Source organism: Wolffia australiana, chromosome 1, assembly GCF_029677425.1.
Source record: "Wolffia australiana isolate 7733 chromosome 1, ASM2967742v1".
In the NCBI taxonomy this organism is placed as follows: Eukaryota; Viridiplantae; Streptophyta; class Magnoliopsida; order Alismatales; family Araceae; genus Wolffia; species Wolffia australiana.
Genome location: NC_135835.1, coordinates 4,716,377 through 4,730,699, shown reverse-complemented (window position 1 = coordinate 4,730,699; position 14,323 = coordinate 4,716,377).

The following is a 14,323-nucleotide window of genomic DNA, read 5'->3' as shown; positions in this document are numbered from 1 at the left end:
TGATGCTTATACTGAAGTCCATGAATACATCATCAGACTAAGTGAAATTATGTTGAAATCATAATATAGAGATGACTAGTCTTTAAGCATATGTTCTAAACATTCCTATTCGAAGGATACACGAGAAGAAAATTAAAGTATCTGGATCTAATAGCACTATCTAGCCTCACTCATATGATGAATATGGATGGTCTCGTAGCCATTAGTGTGGAGACACTAGGGGTAGATAGTGGATGCACTTTAGTGGAAAGAGTTTACTGAATTGATCCGTGCGAATCCCTGAATGGTATTATACCAAACTGTCAACCAGGTTGATTCGCTTCACGATTGTGTAAGTGGTCCTTAGACCTAAGACACCAAAGATGTCTTGTGGACGGATGGTTGTACTTTGACTATGGCCAATGAGTCTCTAATCATAGAATTCTAAACGGTATTAGTTCGCGTACATCAAGAAGTTCACAAAGACGATTGAGTAGTCAAGATGGGATCTTCCACGCCCGGTATAAGAGGTGACAGCTCAAGGAAGATGATGCGATGAAGTCCTTGGCCAAGGCACTGAAATATCAAAGAAGAGTTCTCCGATGATTTTCGAATGCATTAGTACCAACTCGTATGATCGATTAGGGTTTGACAATTGACCATACCCTAATCATCCAAGGAGAGTCAGGTGGATGAGAGATTATATCTACACGATAACCGACGATGAACATGTTCCATGAGTGAGTAGATACACACTCCTTTGTATCTTCTAGAACACGAGGTGTAGCTTGGCAACCCACGTGTTGGAGACTCGACTTATCGATTGGGTTAAATGGATCCGACATTAATTAATCGATATGTTGATATAGTTAATTATTTTGGAAGGCCAATCAAGGTTATTGGGCCATTGGATTTGTTAACTAACTTATACATGGGCCTAGAGGGTCTCACACAAACGGTCTTTTGGACATCAGAAGATATACTTAAATTTTGGGGGTTTTATGAAAAATACCCACTAAGTATAAATAGGGAAAGGCCCTGAATGAAATTCACCCAGGCCAAAATTGTTCAGGGTCCTTCCCCTTCTTCTCCCTTCTCCCCACAACCCTCTCCACTCCCGATGCGATCGGGATGACGTATCGACGGTGATGGAGAAAGAACGGGCTCGTCAATGAGAAGGAGGAGATTCGACGTGCCAAGGATCATGAGGATACATCTAGAGGCTGCACACTTGAGCAGCTCGACTCGTCTCGCTCTGGGATCCAATAAATCACAGATGCGATCCATGCAAAGGTAATTCATTTCATGATTTTGTTAATGACGTTGAATTTCCGTTCAAGTCTTCCGCTGCGGAATATTTTGATTTAGTCATCCATATCAAGGCCTTTAGAACCCAACATCACCATGCACCTTCAACAAAGACATAAACATACATATATTATATGTGGTATATGAGTACATATTTATATGTGGATAGACTATCTCACATATTGAAGCCCACAATATGATCTTATCTCCCGACAACATTTACGGGTGCCTACATGAGTTCCATTTAGTTTTTTTACATCTTACACTTGATCATCATACCATACAATCTGGTGGCGCACATCCCACGATGCATCATCAAAAGCAACCACACTACCTCTCAAGAGACGACCCCGGGTTATGATATGACATTATCCAAGATCCAGATTTTATATATTATTAGTATTTGATTTATGAAAATTTTGTAAATTTATAGTTATTTTCTCTCCTCCCAAGTCTATTGCTTCAATGATTTTGAAAGTGCCACTGTCATAAGAATTGTCCTAGTTCCCTCTTTGTTGTTTCCACTACCACTCGGTCCCCCATTGCAGTCGTAAAGATCCAATTAAAATATTTGCAGAGTTTTTATCAAATTAATCGGGATTCTTATATGGTTTTTAGGAAATATGGAGGAGAGAGAAAGCTGAGGGGTAGCGTAAATATTTTTTGGGCAGCGTCCATCTGGGTGTGCCAATTTATCCAGGGCTTTTTTGTGAAATTTTGGGAAATTTAGTTACCAAGGCCACGTGGCATAATCTCGACCGTCTGAAAGGAATCTGACAACTTTAATGCATTCAGTGAGAAACCTTCCTTTGGGCAGTAAGTTCACCGCCCGTGCTGCGCATCCAATGCGCATGCATGAGAGGTGACGTGGCCAAGTCTGATTGGCTAGCGATATTACAAACGTATAGGTATGTACATATCGATATGTATCTTGTGTTTTTTTTATTTTTCTCTTATTTCAGCCACGGGGTCGTGGCGCGCCATGAGAGGAGATGCCAAAAAAATTTTAAAATGTGATTCATACGATTGTGCCAATCAGGAGGTGCCAATCAGGAGGAGACATACGATTCATACGATTGTGTGTTTCAAATTTAAAACTAGATAAATAAAAATTGATACAACGGCTCAGATTGGTCAATTTTTATTTATTAATAACTTTTGATCATGAAGTTAGATTGAGCTCAAATTTTTATTTGTATTGTTGGATAATTCAGATCAAGCTTACATCGATGGATAAAATTTAATTTCTTATTGGGGTTAAAATGGTGATTTTTACAACTGAGGAAGTCATTCTGGAAGTCATTCCTAAGTATAAAAGCAGAAATTCAAATTGAGGAAGTCATTCTGGAAGGGGCTTTTTCACAACTGCAAGATAGACATGAGAACCAGCATGGATCATCTGTATTTGGTACTTTTTACTTCATTGTGTTAGTGAAATTTGTGATTTTTCCTGTCAATCTTGGTCTGCATTTTTAAAACATTTCTAAATCGCTTGGCGGCATGTACAAGCCCGTGCTAGGATTGAGAGGAGAGATCAAGAAATTGATCTAGAAATCCATTTGCACGTTAAGAAAAAAATAATAGTAAAGTTTAATTTCTAGGATAAGGGATTATAAAATTGCATAATTCACCCCTATTTTGGCTTATCAGCCACCACCATCATGTCATCTATGGTGTATTATTTGAAGTTCATGAAGACTCCTCAATGAGTGGCACACATTTTAACAAGTCACTCTCAATCACTGGTTCCCATCACGCCATGTGTCTCTCTGCATATAAGACAACAGAAAAAAGACCAAAAGAATAGTAATTTTAATTATAAGAAACTTTTGTGTGGCATTGCATGATCTAACGCCAAATCATCATGTTATATGTTGTCAACCATTAAATATTGGATACATGGGTATCACATATAAATGCGACCGCTGCGTGTACATGTGGATTGCATGTGTCACCACTTGACCAACACCGCAAATGTTGACCAGTAAAAAGAATAAAAAACAAAATAATGATTATTTAATTCCTCTATCTCAGTTTTAAATTTGCATTTGTCATGCAAAAACTCGGGTCTTTTTTTATTCTTCCACATCATATCTGTGTAAGAAGAAAATAATTTTGTGTCAGTCAATGATAGACATTATGGAAACTTTTCACAATGACTAGGGTTCCAATCATTGCAGGATATGTTGATTGGTTGTCATTCGATTAAATCAAATGGCAACATGTGGCACAACAAATATTTAAACCAAAAAATGTGCTGAGAAATTCATATAAAGTTGAATATAATGCCAAAAATAATATAAATAAATATATTATTCAAAATAGTAAAATCATATCTTTGTGGAAATCTAATGTTGAAAATCCCCAAAACTACTTAATCACAAAATTCAAAATACGGTTATGAAAATAGTTTTAATGATTTTGGGCTTGATAACATTGATTTATGTCCATATTAACCCACTATTGGCACCACAAGCTAAATGATCCTTGAGGCCTCTATGGAATTCCCCTTTGAGTTTTGGATCCTATAGGGTTTTGAACAAGTTTGAGAGGTAATTTTGGTACTAAAATCTCTGATGTTTTTCCCTTTTCCTTCAAGTTTTCAAGAATTGGAAAAGTGGGTATTGATAATTTGCATTGCACCTTTTAAGTTTAGGGCCAAGAAACCTGGTGGTTTTGGTGTTAAAACTATAGGTTTAGGTGCCTTTTTAAGGAGGAGGAGCAGCAGAAGTTTACTTCGAATGTGACTTTTAGGATCGGTTCGTGTGAATTTACCTTCTCAAATCTGTAGTGTTCCTCTTGATGGGAATTGAGGGGGGTCCCGTCTATTTATAAAGCAAGCCCTCTTGAAATCGAGTATGTTAAATTACATTAAGAGGAATCTCCGCATTCTCCGAACAGATAATTCTTTAATTTGTGTATTTGGTCGATGAACCTGTGTAGTTCATCTCCTTAAGATAAATTATACTATTGGGGCCCCCAAGACATTCTAAAAAGATAAGTTAATGGGGCCCCCAAGATACTAGATTTTTGAATGGATTCGGGTATTAGGAAAATACCCTCTTCCTTTATTTGAATAGAAGCTTTAGCTTCCTCTCTCTTTAAGGGTAAAGGTACGTATAAAGGTCTGGAGCCCCCTTTACTTTAGAGGAATGCCTCGATGTGGAACCTTTGGGTTCTGCTAGATGGGTTTAGACTTAAAAGGAGTTAAGACGAGGGGCTCTGCTCCCTTTGCTTTTCCTCCCTAGTTAACTCTGGACCGCTTCGCTCGCTTAGCTCGCTTTGCTCGCTTAGCTCGCTTCGCTCCACTACTTGATAGCTCCACTCCTGTTTGCTACGAGACCGTTCCTACTATCGTACTTTACTATTCTCTTGCTCCATTTGTTCAGCTATAAAACTAGAAATTCCAAATTCTAAATGAAGAAGACATCCAAAATTATGAAATAGGAGAATCTGTTCGTCGATTGAGAACACCTTCGAGGCTTCGCCGATTGAGAACACCTAGGGGCTTTGCCAATTGAGAACATCTTTGTCTTTAGAGGCTTCACCGATTGAGAACCCCTTAGAGAGGCTTCGCCGATCGAGAACACCTTGGAGGCTTCGCCGATTGAGAAGCAGAAGAGTTTACGAACGGATTACGAAGTAAAGAAATAAAATCATCAAAGGCGCGACTTTAGGAGCGTTTATGAGCAGAAGCAACTTTAGGAGCGGGAGCGAAGAGACTTTAGAAGCGAACAATGTTCTGCAAGGTCCGACTTTAGGAGGAAGATGAAGAACAGGTTATGTTATTAAATAACATAAATAAATGTTCCGAAGGTGATGCTAATGACTTAGTAACCTGAAAGAACGAAGGTGCTACTTTAGGAGCGTTTAGGAGTGTTATGAAGTCAAATAAATGTTATAAATTTAAAGTAAAAAAAATCATAAGTTATTATTTTTGAGAATGAATGAAAGAAAAAATTCTTCTTCTTCTTCAAAGAATTTAACATAAAAAGCCAACCCCCACAGCAAAGAAGAGGAAGATTTCTCTTAATGTCAAATTTTTTTGCTAATTACTTGAATTTAGCACATAATTTGGGGTGTTATTAGTGATGAAGATGATGAGAGATAAATATTTAGTTTTAATCAAGTGTTGGGAATTGTTCAACTTAAAGGCTTGATATTTGACAATCCAGATGGCGGATCAAGCTGTCAATTTTGAGGGAAGCTTTATCTCTCTTCCATCCATCAATATTGTTTGATCTATAAATTGAGCATTGGATCTTAGTAAAAAAAGTCAAATCAGATGTGGAGGGGCTGATATGGAACACGATATAACACTGATCCTAGCAGAACATAGAGATCAAAGGTTAGTCTCTTGCCATTTATTGATTTGTCTCCATCACTCCCATTAGCTAGATCCATACCCATTTCATCTTTTCCACATCAATCTACTATCATCCATCATCATTCCCGTTCTCCATCATCTCATCCTACCTTCTCCATCTCAGATCTTGATATCATCACCTTGATCTAATTACAAAACCCTAAATCCGTAATTTCACCATCTTCTTGACTTCCTCATCTACTACATCCACATTGTTCCCTAAGTCTTCATTTATCTCACTCCACTTCCATTAGCCATATTCACATCATCCTATCTTCTTTTCTTCTTACATACCTGTCACACTCTAGCTAAATACGAAGAACCTATCTCTCATCTCGTTGTTTCTAATACATTACTACCCCTTAACCTATACGTATCCCTTCTCATCCTACCCAAATCACTATCTAAAGAAAGTTAAATCCCTAAGGTCTGTTACCTATTGAAATGACCCTTACACATCCACTAGCTAGATTTATTGCACAAGTATTGGTTTTTAATTTTTATTCATTAAAATCATATAAAAATGACATAATTTTAACCCTAAAATTTGAGTTTATCAATCTGCCACTTCCACCACTATCGCGAGGGGCCTGTTTTTATCACTCTATATTATTGTGGTCTCCTACATGGCAATGAGTCATCTCATACCATCCAATGCCTCCAACACTCATGCAACATCTTATACCCCCAACACCATTGTGGAGTCATGTGCCATCAAATGCTTCCACTCCACCCAGCATTGTCTGGCACCGGTACACCATCCCATACCATCTGCCCCCATCTTGTTATGTTCCTCACCACTCTGTTGTCCCAAGCCGCTGCACCATCTTGGGCCATCCCATCATGTTGTGCCACCTCTAGTCCACTTTGTGTTGCCTCCACCATTTATGCACCACCTCTGCCATCTACACACCACCTTTGTCATTTTCACGCCCACATTTGCTGTTTAGGTTTTGGTGTGCTACCCCAAATTCTACCATGAGCTGGCTTCCCCCTTAGCCCCTCTCAAACTAACCTCAAAGTTGGGTCTTTGTCTGGTGCATTTGAAGCACACATTATCCAGCCTCATCATAAAATGCCTCTCTAACTCTCTGCATCACACTACCATGCTACATTAGCGCTGAAGCTCCACTCTTCATTTTTTGAGGGAATGTTGCACTTTGTCTAATGTTTCCCGTGTGTTTTTCATGGCTGTTGTATTGAGTAAAATAATCTTGTGGAACAGGTTTGTATCTTCATATACTCGGGCCATTCGGGATTTCACATTTGGAGATTATTTCACTGCAGTGGTTGTAAGATAGTACTTACACCTGCAAGCAAGGAAAGGGACTGCATCATCATAATTTTCTACAAATTAAAGGATAAAATTGATTGTGTATATTTGCGGTCTATTTTAGTCAGCCTTAAGTTTCCCTATTTTCATCCCTACCCTCATTAGTCCAAAAATCCTGAATCAAAGTCATGTTACAATTTGAAAAATCAAATTAACAAATACAATATGATAACATTTTTAATACTTAAATAATTATGCTAAATAAACACAACAATTATGATTTGAAAATTCAATAAATAATCATTTTAATAATTTATGGAATTTTATTGAATCTCAATTTAATTTATCTTAAGTTATTCTATTTAATGAAGTCATAAAAATATATTTCATCATTTTCTATTTTAATCAATTTTAGTCAACACACTTACTATGACTTTAAATAATTTATTCATTACTTATATAAGTAAATAACAAGTACGGAAGTATTTAAATATCATATATTCATATTTTTTCAAGAACATATAATGGCATATGTCATTGGTGTTCTATAGCAATTATGGGATCCGAGTTCAAAACTTGGCTCTCATAATTAAGTCACAAATATTTCTTTTTTGACCAACCGAATCTGATTGATTCAGTCATATTGGGTTGGGTCGACCATCCTAGTCAACCCTATAAGTTTTGATCCGACTCTACTATGTCCGACCCATTTGCCGAAGTCCACCCATGAACCTAACTACCCAAAAAAGTTGGGTTTGAGACAATCCAAGGGCCATATGGTGGCCCCAACGTGCAAACATGTCAGTCTTGCATGCGTAGCTGTTACCCAGGAGGTTGTGTGGACATTGTGGAACATTCATTGATGGACTGCCATGGAATGCACCTGGAGCAGGTGCACATGGCCGCCAGATGCCGGCTTGCGATATCCAAAGGGGGATTGTAGAATTCCCTTAAGGGCAGGCGAGTGGCTGCCAACACACATGTTAGCACCAACACGGGCCTCAACGATGGTACTGCCTACCGCTGGTGCGGGCACCATAAATTGCTTTAAATGAAAGCGAAAATAATTTCAGAATTGATCTAAAATTATAGACAATCACAATACCTTCTGTGGAATGTGTTCCACTATTGACTTTGATAGCACGGCACAGCCTAATCCCCCAGGATCGTCTTCGGAGATGTCACTATCGTCATCGACATCACCGCCGGCTCGCTTCCAGCCCGCCCGGCAAGCCAAGGCGACAACACGAACGCCCAGATTCAAATATCCCGGGTAACGGGCACGCTATCATTGTATTATTGTTGGCCCCTAACTCTCAACCTTCTTTTGAATTATTGTTGTTTCAAAGTATCATAAATTTTGAAGGGTCACGTTCCACGGAGGAGGAAGAGGAGGAGAGGGAAGAAGAAGGAGGAGCAGAGAAGGAGGGAGAGGATCGGGATCAGGGGGAGAAGGATCGGGCATGCGTTTCCCCTCTCACCAAACCATCAACCCGCCGCTGTCAACTCCGCGCTGCTGGTGCCCAGCCAGAGCGCCGCCGGTGCAACCAGCGCCGCGCAGCTACCTACCTCCGCCTGCACACTCGGCGCCGCCATTTGCATGTTTTCTGCCCGTGCCTTGCCAGTGTCATCCTTAGGACGTCGCCGGTGCAACTGGTGCCGCACCAAGCGTTTGGCTGCTGCGCAAATTGCTCCGCGCCTAGTCGCCGTACCGCACCTAGCCGCCACCCGCGCAAGGGGCACTGCCGCTCGTGCATCTTGCTGCCACGCCATCGGCTCCGCGCCTTGCCGCCACACCGCGTGCCACCGCCACCGGTGTCCCCGCGCAGTGGCACTGCTGCCCATGCCAGCAACCCGAGGTCACCGGCGTCCTGACGCCACCGTCGCCCTCAGCGGCTGCGTGGATCTGGGTTGCGCGATCGATCACCCCACGTGGTCGAAACTCCTCCAGGCACACTGGGCGCCTGTCCCCGCGTAACTCGACCACCTCCCCCCCCCCCCCCACCCCCCAATCTTCCTGGGGGCGGATTGGTCGGAGGACACTCCCGCCACTGTCCCCTTGCTATGACTGTTCTTGTCCCTGACCTTACCGCACCAGGCCACGCGCACAGAGCAAAGAAATACCGGCCCGGAATTGTTGACAAGGTACGTCTCCTCTGCCGCCTGTCTCTTATTTCTTTCAGTGCATTTTCATTTGCCTCTGCCGCGCTCGGGTCAGATGTAGGTGAGAGGGATAGGTGGAGCGAACAAACATGAAAATACAAGAGCGTCTTACCTGTTTGGTACGAGTCGGGCTTGCCCGTCCCGTGAGAGCAAAACCCGATGGAGTTACTCCGTTTGGCGTCGTAGCGTCCCCGACCCCTCGGACTCGAGAGGGCCGACCTTCCACCACCGGGAAACTCCGTCGATTTCCCTGGAGTCGAAATTCATCGTTAGTCGGCACTTGCACGTACCATAAGTGGTTGCATATTGCATTTCATCGTAGTTCCCTACCGTTTGGATTCACTGTCGGACGACGTCATTCTGTAGTCCGATACCGTCATTTTTCATCGACACCGAGCCAACACACTCGGTGATGACCGGACGATGTCCCAATGACGTGCGGCATCAGACTTTCTCCGTGGGATAGTGTCTTCAAGCCTTCCATGTGTCCGACCCCTAGATGTATCAACACAACCAATGCAACAGTGGTATATCCATCCTTGTTTCAATCTCCATCAAACTCTATTTTCTATCTCTATTTCCCTCTCTATCTATTTCTATATTTATCTCTAAGTATATTTCTATCTCTAATTCCATCACTACATCAATCTATCTCTATCTCTTACACTATGTCTATCTCTGTCTCTATATTTATATCTATATCTATATATATATCTATATCTATATCTATATCTATATCTATCTCTATCTCTATCTCTATCTCTATATCTATCTCTATCCTTGTCTCTGTTTTTGTCTCTGTCTCTGTTTGTCCTTGTCCCTATCCCTGTCCCTGTCTATGTCCTTGTCCCTGTCCATGTCTCTGTTGCTATACCCATCTCTAACTCCACCTCTATTCTATCTATATCTCCATCTCTAGCTTTATCTATATCATCCTTATCTATCTCTATCTCTATCTCTCTAATTGTATCTCTGTCTACTTATATCTCTGTCATACCTCAAACCCTAAGTCTTTCTTTTCTTTGTCTCGATCTCTATCACTATCGCTATATGTTTCTATCTTTATTGCTATCGTTCAATCTATCTCATTATATATATTTATCTATATTTTTGTACTGAGATAATGATAGAGTTTAGAAAAGTTATATATAAAGAGATATAGAGAAATTTTATCGACAATCTATTTGTCTCTATATTTATAGGTATCGAGATAAAGATAGAGATTGAGATAATGATAGAGGCAAAATAGACATAGAATAGTTGTAGAGGTAGAGAAAAAATTAGAGATAGATCTTGAGATAGTGATAGAGGTAGACATATATTGAGATAGGGATAGAGATATATATAGACAGGGATTGAGATAAGTGGTGGAGAAAAGATACAGATAGATAGAGATAGAGGTAGATCTAGAGAGATATGTATAATAGATGAAGATAACGATACAACTAGAGTAGATGAGTTTAACCTTTAATGTAAGATGCCTTATCATATCTTTTGCATTATTGATTGCCTTAGGAATAATACGACTTTCCTCTTTGTTTCTTAATTAGGTAGAAAAACATTCGACTGTCCTTAGTAACTCAACAAAATGCCTTCAATTTCAATATATTATTTAATGCTATAATATCTAAAACTTTAAATCTTCAAATCACATAAAGCGATCACTTATCCAAAAAATAACATCAAAATTAGATGAATAAAGATGGTTGGATATCCCGATATGATCGATCTATAATAAGATCCAGTGATTGATTACTGACCCATTGTGGATCAGTAATCAGGCCTATGATCTGGTCACGCCCCCGAGATCAAGCAGATGCTCTGACTTGTGGTGATGATTGAGATGGTTGCGATCTGATCATGATTTTATGTTCATCCAATTGATTGTTATCTCGGTGACAGAATACATGATTAAGATACCATCGACTCTTCATTCCCTGAGAGAGAGAGACTGCATGAGAACTAAGTATCACAAAGCTCCTCCATTCCTAGAGCGAGGGAGGGAGGGAGAGAGAGGAGAAAGGACAGAGACAACGAGTGACTGAGAGAGGAGAAAGGAGAGACAGAGAGACACGCCGAGAGAGAGAGGAGAGAGAATAGAGAGACACAGAGAGAGAGGGGAGAGAAGAGAGAGACATAGAGAGAGATAGAGGAGAGAGAGACAGAGAGAGAGACATAGAGGAGAGGAGAGAGGAGAGAGAGATAGAGGAGAGTAGGGAAGGTCCAAATGTGCAAACAAATTTTTTTCGTGCATTTGTGCGGTGCGGTGCAAATTTCGCACACCGCACTGCACAACATGTTCGCACCGAACCGCGTACCGCACAGACTTCTGTGCGGTGCGAATCGGTGCGAATATGCAATTTTTATGAAGGCTCCCTCCCCCCCCCCTCGTCGTTTCTCACTCGCTCTTGGAGTCTCGGTTGACGGTCGCTGACTCCTTGACTCCAAGAGCTTGCTTTCATGCTCGTCTTCCTCTCTCCCTCTCGCTGTATTGTTCGTTTTCTATCCCCTCTTCCTGTCTCTCTCACTCTCTGTCTCTCGCTATCTGTCTTTCCCTCCCCTTTGAAGAAGATGCTGTATTGTGCGTTTGTGCGGTGTCTACAGTCTACTCTCCTTTGAAGAAGACACTGCCAAGTCGGAAGGCGAAGGTAATTAGCGATCTACATTGTTTATTATGAGCTTCTTAGCTGATATTTGCAGGGCGGGTGTCACAGTGGGTTCATAATATAATCCTATTCATAATATTTAATCAAGCATGATTCACACGATCGTGGAGTATCAGTCTGCGGTCGATTATTATAGGGCTGTTCTCTTTCTCTCAATCTAACAATCCAATCGGTCTATTTGATTTATATGGAATTTGCCTCTCTAACATCATAATTGATAAATGCGAGATTTCCATCATCTTAAATTGGTTTATCAATTATTACATGGGCAAATACAATAAAGGACAGGGGGAGTAAGAACAATGGTTTATCAATTGTTACATCACTGAAATCTTCTTCTTCTTCTTCTCTCTCTTTTTCTTCTTCTTCTTCCTCTTCTTCTTCTTCTTCTCTCTCTTTTTCTTCTTCTTCTTCCTCTTCTTCTTCTTCTTCTCTCTCTTTTTCTTCTTCTTCTTCCTCTTCTTCTTCTTCTTCTCTCTCTTTTTCTTCTTCTTCTTCCTCTTCTTCTTCTTCTTCTCCTTCTTCTTCCTCTTATTCTTCCGCTTCTTCTGATGTAACAATCTATCAGCGGACCACCTCACCATAGGTTTGTGTGGTATTCCGCCTTTTCCACTCAGATGAATTCTTTCTTTATGCCCGTTTATTGTCTATGTGAACAGCCTAGATCCAAAGTTTTCCAACCACTCGAAGAATGCCCAAAAACTTTCATAAAAAGTGTACAACATTTTCATCCACTGCACACAACTGCCCAATTACATCGCTTGCCATACACGACTGCTTGCAACTTCCACCAACTTTTAGTGCAAATGGGCTGGCATGCTCAATTTGTTAAACTGGAGGGTTTGGTCTACTTATTTTGAGTTGATTCCACTAATATTCAGTCCACTTGTATCCCTTAGACCTGATCTTACATTTTGAGTTGACTCCACTTCTTTTTTTTTTTTCTTCTTCTTCTTCTCCTTATTCCTCTTATTCTTCCTCTTCTTCTTCTCCTTCTTCTTCCTCTTATTGTTCCTCTTCTTCTTCTTCTCCTTCTTCTTCCTCTTATTCTTCCTCTTCTTCTTCTCCTTCTCCTTCTTCTTCCTCTTCCTCTTCCTCCTCTTCTTCTTCTTCTTTCTCTTTTTCTTCTTCTTCCTCTTGGGACTAAATCTTCTATACATACTTCCTCTGGTTGATCAACCCCATACTATATTCTTATCAGATGATAAACAACTTGACAAAAATAACCTGCTCAATTGACTATTTTTGTGAACATATTGATCATTTGGATCTAATAATTATCCAGAAGTTATTTCTGAAGTAGATGATGATTGATAAAGCAATTCTTCATTGTAATTTATTGTATAATAATAAATATTTTAGCCCCGGAATCATTAACATGCAAATTTTTTAATAAACCTGGAATTGATAAAGTTATCATTTGTTGTTATTTTATATAATTACCACATTTTATACATTTCAATAGTTTAAAATAGGGTTTTTATATATTTACATTCCGATTTATTATTCCAAGTGAATGCCTGATTTTTCCCTATTTCCTTTTAATTCACCAATTTTAAGAAATTAATTTAAGCCTGGAATAACTTTGTTTAAAATAAATTGGCAGGTTTAAATACTTAGTTTAATAATAATAATAATTAATATGTAGATGAAGTTAAGAATTTTCTAAATCTTATCAATTTTTGGGAATTTAATGGAGGAAGAAATGAATTTTTAATAGAAAATAAAAGAAAATGGGTACAACTATAAGGAAAATTGGATTTCCACGCCATTACAAAATTTGGAGGGACATTTCTTTAATTTTTCTTGCATATACCCTTAAAACATCTCTCGGTCGGACATTGCAGGCGTAAAAATGCAAAAACAAAATTTTAAGGGACTTGCAGGCGTATATTTCTGAATTTGTGCGAATTCGTGCGATGTGAGGTGCAAATTTCCACACGAATCGTCACCCCACATCGCACAGAGCCTTTTGTGTGATTGAAAATTCGCACAGGCGGTGCAAAAATTCGCACCGCACCGCACAGCCTTCTCTACAGGACAGGAGAGAGGAGAGAGACACAGAGAGAGAGGTAGAGGAGAGGAGAGAGGAGAGAGATAGAGAGACAGAGGAGAGGAGAGAGATAGAGGAGAAAGGAGGGAGGAGAGGAGAGAGATAGAGGAGAAAGGAGGGAGGAGAGGAGAGAGATAGAGGAGAACGGAGGGAGGAGAGGAGAGAGATAGAGGAGAATGGAGGGAGGAGAGGAGAGAGATAGAGGAGAACGGAGAGAGGAGAGGAGAGAGGAGGGAGATACAGGGAGAGATAGAGGAGAGGAGAGAGATACAGAGAGAGACAGAGGAGAGGGGAGCGGAGAGAGATACAGAGAGACAGAGGAGGGAGGGAGAGGGAGAGGGAGAGGAGAAGACGAGAGCGACAGAGAGGTATAGTTCCGGATCGTCCCGGAATTTCGGCCCATTTGACGTTCGGATTCAGTGCGGGGACGAAGGAAGGGACGAATTTTTGTCCGGTGGTTAGAAAACCGTCCACTCCAGTCCTCTTGGGATGCATTTTCGTCCCGTCCAGTCCTC